The following is a 7,773-nucleotide window of genomic DNA, read 5'->3' as shown; positions in this document are numbered from 1 at the left end:
CATGTGTGCATTTTGGATGTGTTTTTTGTAAAAGTTTCTTCCTAAGGTATTCGATGGGGCAAGACACGTACATTAAAGATGTGAAAGATTGTGTGGCGAAGAAAGATGGGCTTTTTGTAACTGCGTTTGACCATAACGGACCCTTGCCTAGTGTCCATGATGCACCTCTGGAGTGTGGAACGTTGGAAAAGGGCGCCACAGAGATGCAAGCCGCACCAGTGATTGAGGCTTAGCACCCTTGATGACATGTTACAGATAGACTACAGACAATGCTTGAAAAAGGATTCCCGATTTTCGTAGTGAGTTGAGATTGTTAGTGCCTACGATGCAATAATCATAAACAGGCACGACCTGAACTGATTTTCTATTCCCCGAGAAGTAAAGTAACCGTGCATTTTTCTTTTCCATCTTTTCTTAAGATGAAAGTAAAAATAAGTATAAATGGTGTGTATGCATTGTGGATGTGTTTTTTGTAAAAGTTTCATCCTAAGGTATTTGATGAATGAAGACACGTTCACTAGAGAGTGTGGCGAAGAAAGATGGGCCCTTTTGTCGACGTTTGACCAAAGTGGACACGTATTGCTCAACTCAAATGGAGTGTAGGGGAACTAGCCTATTGTCGGTGGAGTATGGAATATTGGAGAGAGGCAGAGCAGAAATACAAGCCACAAGTGACTGAAGCTTAGGACCCTTGATGACATGCTACAGATAGACTACAGACACTGCTAAAACAAGGATTCTCGATATTCGTAGTGAGTTGAGATTGTTATTGCCTATGTTTTTCTTTTTCCCCACAATTAAAGTTAAAGTAAGCGTGCATTTTTGTTTTGCATCATTTGTAAAGATGAGAGTAAAAATAAGAATAAATGGCGTGTGTGCATTTTGGATGTGTTTTTTGTAAAAGTTTCTTCCTAAGGTATTCGATGGGGCAAGACACGTACATTAAAGATGTGAAAGATTGTGTGGCGAAGAAAGATGGGCTTTTTGTAACTGCGTTTGACCATAGCGGACCCTTGCCTAGTGTCCGTGATGCACCTCTGGAGTGTGGAACGTTGGAAAAAGGCGCCACAGAGATGCAAGCCGCACCAGTGATTGAGGCTTAGCACCCTTGATGACATGTTACAGATAGACTACAGACAATGCTTGAAAAAGGATTCCCGATTTTCGTAGTGAGTTGAGATTGTTAGTGCCTACGATGCAATAATCATAAACAGGCACGACCTGAACTGATTTTCTATTCCCCGAGAAGTAAAGTAACCGTGCATTTTTCTTTTCCATCTTTTCTTAAGATGAAAGTAAAAATAAGTATAAATGGTGTGTATGCATTGTGGATGTGTTTTTTGTAAAAGTTTCATCCTAAGGTATTTGATGAATGAAGACACGTTCACTAGAGAGTGTGGCGAAGAAAGATGGGCCCTTTTGTCGACGTTTGACCAAAGTGGACATGTATTGCTCAACTCAAATGGAGTGTAGGGGAACTAGCCTATTGTCGGTGGAGTATGGAATATTGGAGAGAGGCAGAGCAGAAATACAAGCCACAAGTGACTGAAGCTTAGGACCCTTGATGACATGCTACAGATAGACTACAGACACTGCTAAGACAAGGATTCCCGATTTTCGTAGTGAGTTGAGATTGTTATTGCCTATGTTTTTCTTTTTCCCCACAATTAAAGTTAAAGTAAGCGTGCATTTTTGTTTTGCATCATTTGTAAAGATGAGAGTAAAAATAAGAATAAATGGCGTGTGTGCATTTTGGATGTGTTTTTTGTAAAAGTTTCTTCCTAAGGTATTCGATGGGGGAAGACACGTACATTAAAGATGTGAAAGATTGTGTGGCGAAGAAAGATGGGCTTTTTGTAACTGCGTTTGACCATAGCGGACCCTTGCCTAGTGTCCGTGATGCACCTCTGGAGTGTGGAACGTTGGAAAAAGGCGCCACAGAGATGCAAGCCGCACCAGTGATTGAGGCTTAGCACCCTTGATGACATGTTACAGATAGACTACAGACAATGCTTGAAAAAGGATTCCCGATTTTCGTAGTGAGTTGAGATTGTTAGTGCCTACGATGCAATAATCATAAACAGGCACGACCTGAACTGATTTTCTATTCCCCGAGAAGTAAAGTAACCGTGCATTTTTCTTTTCCATCTTTTCTTAAGATGAAAGTAAAAATAAGTATAAATGGTGTGTATGCATTGTGGATGTGTTTTTTGTAAAAGTTTCATCCTAAGGTATTTGATGAATGAAGACACGTTCACTAGAGAGTGTGGCGAAGAAAGATGGGCCCTTTTGTCGACGTTTGACCAAAGTGGACACGTATTGCTCAACTCAAATGGAGTGTAGGGGAACTAGCCTATTGTCGGTGGAGTATGGAATATTGGAGAGAGGCAGAGCAGAAATACAAGCCACAAGTGACTGAAGCTTAGGACCCTTGATGACATGCTACAGATAGACTACAGACACTGCTAAGACAAGGATTCCCGATTTTCGTAGTGAGTTGAGATTGTTATTGCCTATGTTTTTCTTTTTCCCCACAATTAAAGTTAAAGTAAGCGTGCATTTTTGTTTTGCATCATTTGTAAAGATGAGAGTAAAAATAAGAATAAATGGCGTGTGTGCATTTTGGATGTGTTTTTTGTAAAAGTTTCTTCCTAAGGTATTCGATGGGGCAAGACACGTACATTAAAGATGTGAAAGATTGTGTGGCGAAGAAAGATGGGCTTTTTGTAACTGCGTTTGACCATAGCGGACCCTTGCCTAGTGTCCGTGATGCACCTCTGGAGTGTGGAACGTTGGAAAAAGGCGCCACAGAGATGCAAGCCGCACCAGTGATTGAGGCTTAGCACCCTTGATGACATGTTACAGATAGACTACAGACAATGCTTGAAAAAGGATTCCCGATTTTCGTAGTGAGTTGAGATTGTTAGTGCCTACGATGCAATAATCATAAACAGGCACGACCTGAACTGATTTTCTATTCCCCGAGAAGTAAAGTAACCGTGCATTTTTCTTTTCCATCTTTTCTTAAGATGAAAGTAAAAATAAGTATAAATGGTGTGTATGCATTGTGGATGTGTTTTTTGTAAAAGTTTCATCCTAAGGTATTTGATGAATGAAGACACGTTCACTAGAGAGTGTGGCGAAGAAAGATGGGCCCTTTTGTCGACGTTTGACCAAAGTGGACACGTATTGCTCAACTCAAATGGAGTGTAGGGGAACTAGCCTATTGTCGGTGGAGTATGGAATATTGGAGAGAGGCAGAGCAGAAATACAAGCCACAAGTGACTGAAGCTTAGGACCCTTGATGACATGCTACAGATAGACTACAGACACTGCTAAAACAAGGATTCTCGATATTCGTAGTGAGTTGAGATTGTTATTGCCTATGTTTTTCTTTTTCCCCACAATTAAAGTTAAAGTAAGCGTGCATTTTTGTTTTTCATCATTTGTAAAGATGAGAGTAAAAATAAGTATAAATGGCGTGTGTGCATTTTGGATGTGTTTTTTGTAAAAGTTTCTTCCTAAGGTATTCGATGGGGCAAGACACGTACATTAAAGATGTGAAAGATTGTGTGGCGAAGAAAGATGGGCTTTTTGTAACTTCGTTTGACCTCAACGGACCCTTGCCTAGTGTCCGTGATGCACCTCTGGAGTGTGGAACGTTGGAAAAAGGCGCCACAGAGATGCAAGCCGCACCAGTGATTGAGGCTTAGCACCCTTGATGACATGTTACAGATAGACTACAGACAATGCTTGAAAAAGGATTCCCGATTTTCGTAGTGAGTTGAGATTGTTAGTGCCTACGATGCAATAATCATAAACAGGCACGACCTGAACTGATTTTCTATTCCCCAAGAAGTAAAGTAACCGTGCATTTTTCTTTTCCATCTTTTCTTAAGATGAAAGTAAAAATAAGTATATATGGTGTGTATGCATTGTGGATGTGTTTTTTGTAAAAGTTTCATCCTAAGGTATTTGATGAATGAAGACACGTTCACTAGAGAGTGTGGCGAAGAAAGATGGGCCCTTTTGTCGACGTTTGACCAAAGTGGACACGTATTGCTCAACTCAAATGGAGTGTAGGGGAACTAGCCTATTGTCGGTGGAGTATGGAATATTGGAGAGAGGCAGAGCAGAAATACAAGCCACACAAGTGACTGAGGCTTAGGACCCTTGATGACATGCTACAGATAGACTACAGACACTGCTAAGACAAGGATTCCCGATTTTCGTAGTGAGTTGAGATTGTTATTGCCTATGTTTTTCTTTTTCCCCACAATTAAAGTTAAAGTAAGCGTGCATTTTTGTTTTGCATCATTTGTAAAGATGAGAGTAAAAATAAGAATAAATGGCGTGTGTGCATTTTGGATGTGTTTTTTGTAAAAGTTTCTTCCTAAGGTATTCGATGGGGCAAGACACGTACATTAAAGATGTGAAAGATTGTGTGGCGAAGAAAGATGGGCTTTTTGTAACTGCGTTTGACCATAGCGGACCCTTGCCTAGTGTCCGTGATGCACCTCTGGAGTGTGGAACGTTGGAAAAAGGCGCCACAGAGATGCAAGCCGCACCAGTGATTGAGGCTTAGCACCCTTGATGACATGTTACAGATAGACTACAGACAATGCTTGAAAAAGGATTCCCGATTTTCGTAGTGAGTTGAGATTGTTAGTGCCTACATACAATAATCATAAACAGGCACGACCTGAACTGATTTTCTATTCCCCGAGAAGTAAAGTAACCGTGCATTTTTCTTTTCCATCTTTTCTTAAGATGAAAGTAAAAATAAGTATAAATGGTGTGTATGCATTGGGGATGTGTTTTTTGTAAAAGTTTCATCCTAAGGTATTTGATGAATGAAGACACGTTCACTAGAGAGTGTGGCGAAGAAAGATGGGCCCTTTTGTCGACGTTTGACCAAAGTGGACACGTATTGCTCAACTCAAATGGAGTGTAGGGGAACTAGCCTATTGTCGGTGGAGTATGGAATATTGGAGAGAGGCAGAGCAGAAATACAAGCCACACAAGTGACTGAGGCTTAGGACCCTTGATGACATGCTACAGATAGACTACAGACACTGCTAAGACAAGGATTCCCGATTTTCGTAGTGAGTTGAGATTGTTATTGCCTATGTTTTTCTTTTTCCCCACAATTAAAGTTAAAGTAAGCGTGCATTTTTGTTTTTCATCATTTGTAAAGATGAGAGTAAAAATAAGTATAAATGGCGTGTGTGCATTTTGGATGTGTTTTTTGTAAAAGTTTCTTCCTAAGGTATTCGATGGGGGAAGACACGTACATTAAAGATGTGAAAGATTGTGTGGCGAAGAAAGATGGGCTTTTTGTAACTTCGTTTGACCATAGTGGACCCTTGCCTAGTGTCCGTGATGCACCTCTGGAGTGTGGAACGTTGGAAAAAGGCGCCACAGAGATGCAAGCCGCACCAGTGATTGAGGCTTAGCACCCTTGATGACATGTTACAGATAGACTACAGACAATGCTTGAAAAAGGATTCCCGATTTTCGTAGTGAGTTGAGATTGTTAGTGCCTACGATGCAATAATCATAAACAGGCACGACCTGAACTGATTTTCTATTCCCCGAGAAGTAAAGTAACCGTGCATTTTTCTTTTCCATCTTTTCTTAAGATGAAAGTAAAAATAAGTATAAATGGTGTGTATGCATTGTGGATGTGTTTTTTGTAAAAGTTTCATCCTAAGGTATTTGATGAATGAAGACACGTTCACTAGAGAGTGTGGCGAAGAAAGATGGGCCCTTTTGTCGACGTTTGACCAAAGTGGACCCGTATTGCTCAACTCAAATGGAGTGTAGGGGAACTAGCCTAATGTCGGTGGAGTATGGAATATTGGAGAGAGGCACAGCAGAAAGACAAGCCACACAAGTGACTGAGGCTTAGGACCCTTGATGACATGCTACAGATAGACTACAGACACTGCTAAGACAAGGATTTTCGTAGTGAGTTGAGATTGTTATTGCCTATGTTTTTCTTTTTCCCCACAATTAAAGTTAAAGTAAGCGTGCATTTTTGTTTTTCATCATTTGTAAAGATGAGAGTAAAAATAAGAATAAATGGCGTGTGTGCATTTTGGATGTGTTTTTTGTAAAAGTTTCTTCCTAAGGTATTCGATGGGGCAAGACACGTACATTAAAGATGTGAAAGATTGTGTGGCGAAGAAAGATGGGCTTTTTGTAACTGCGTTTGACCATAGCGGACCCTTGCCTAGTGTCCGTGATGCACCTCTGGAGTGTGGAACGTTGGAAAAAGGCGCCACAGAGATGCAAGCCGCACCAGTGATTGAGGCTTAGCACCCTTGATGACATGTTACAGATAGACTACAGACAATGCTTGAAAAAGGATTCCCGATTTTCGTAGTGAGTTGAGATTGTTAGTGCCTACGATGCAATAATCATAAACAGGCACGACCTGAACTGATTTTCTATTCCCCGAGAAGTAAAGTAACCGTGCATTTTTCTTTTCCATCTTTTCTTAAGATGAAAGTAAAAATAAGTATAAATGGTGTGTATGCATTGTGGATGTGTTTTTTGTAAAAGTTTCATCCTAAGGTATTTGATGAATGAAGACACGTTCACTAGAGAGTGTGGCGAAGAAAGATGGGCCCTTTTGTCGACGTTTGACCAAAGTGGACCCGTATTGCTCAACTCAAATGGAGTGTAGGGGAACTAGCCTAATGTCGGTGGAGTATGGAATATTGGAGAGAGGCACAGCAGAAAGACAAGCCACACAAGTGACTGAGGCTTAGGACCCTTGATGACATGCTACAGATAGACTACAGACACTGCTAAGACAAGGATTTTCGTAGTGAGTTGAGATTGTTATTGCCTATGTTTTTCTTTTTCCCCACAATTAAAGTTAAAGTAAGCGTGCATTTTTGTTTTGCATCATTTGTAAAGATGAGAGTAAAAATAAGAATAAATGGCGTGTGTGCATTTTGGATGTGTTTTTTGTAAAAGTTTCTTCCTAAGGTATTCGATGGGGGAAGACACGTACATTAAAGATGTGAAAGATTGTGTGGCGAAGAAAGATGGGCTTTTTGTAACTGCGTTTGACCATAACGGACCCTTGCCTAGTGTCCATGATGCACCTCTGGAGTGTGGAACGTTGGAAAAGGGCGCCACAGAGATGCAAGCCGCACCAGTGATTGAGGCTTAGCACCCTTGATGACATGTTACAGATAGACTACAGACAATGCTTGAAAAAGGATTCCCGATTTTCGTAGTGAGTTGAGATTGTTAGTGCCTACGATGCAATAATCATAAACAGGCACGACCTGAACTGATTTTCTATTCCCCGAGAAGTAAAGTAACCGTGCATTTTTCTTTTCCATCTTTTCTTAAGATGAAAGTAAAAATAAGTATAAATGGTGTGTATGCATTGTGGATGTGTTTTTTGTAAAAGTTTCATCCTAAGGTATTTGATGAATGAAGACACGTTCACTAGAGAGTGTGGCGAAGAAAGATGGGCCCTTTTGTCGACGTTTGACCAAAGTGGACACGTATTGCTCAACTCAAATGGAGTGTAGGGGAACTAGCCTATTGTCGGTGGAGTATGGAATATTGGAGAGAGGCAGAGCAGAAATACAAGCCACACAAGTGACTGAGGCTTAGGACCCTTGATGACATGCTACAGATAGACTACAGACACTGCTAAGACAAGGATTCCCGATTTTCGTAGTGAGTTGAGATTGTTATTGCCTATGTTTTTCTTTTTCCCCACAATTAAAGTTAAAGTAAGCGTGC

This window comes from Aplysia californica, unplaced genomic scaffold, assembly GCF_000002075.1.
Source record: "Aplysia californica isolate F4 #8 unplaced genomic scaffold, AplCal3.0 scaffold00199, whole genome shotgun sequence".
Classification (NCBI taxonomy): Eukaryota; Metazoa; Mollusca; class Gastropoda; order Aplysiida; family Aplysiidae; genus Aplysia; species Aplysia californica.
Note: the sequence above shows the minus strand (reverse complement) of the source record.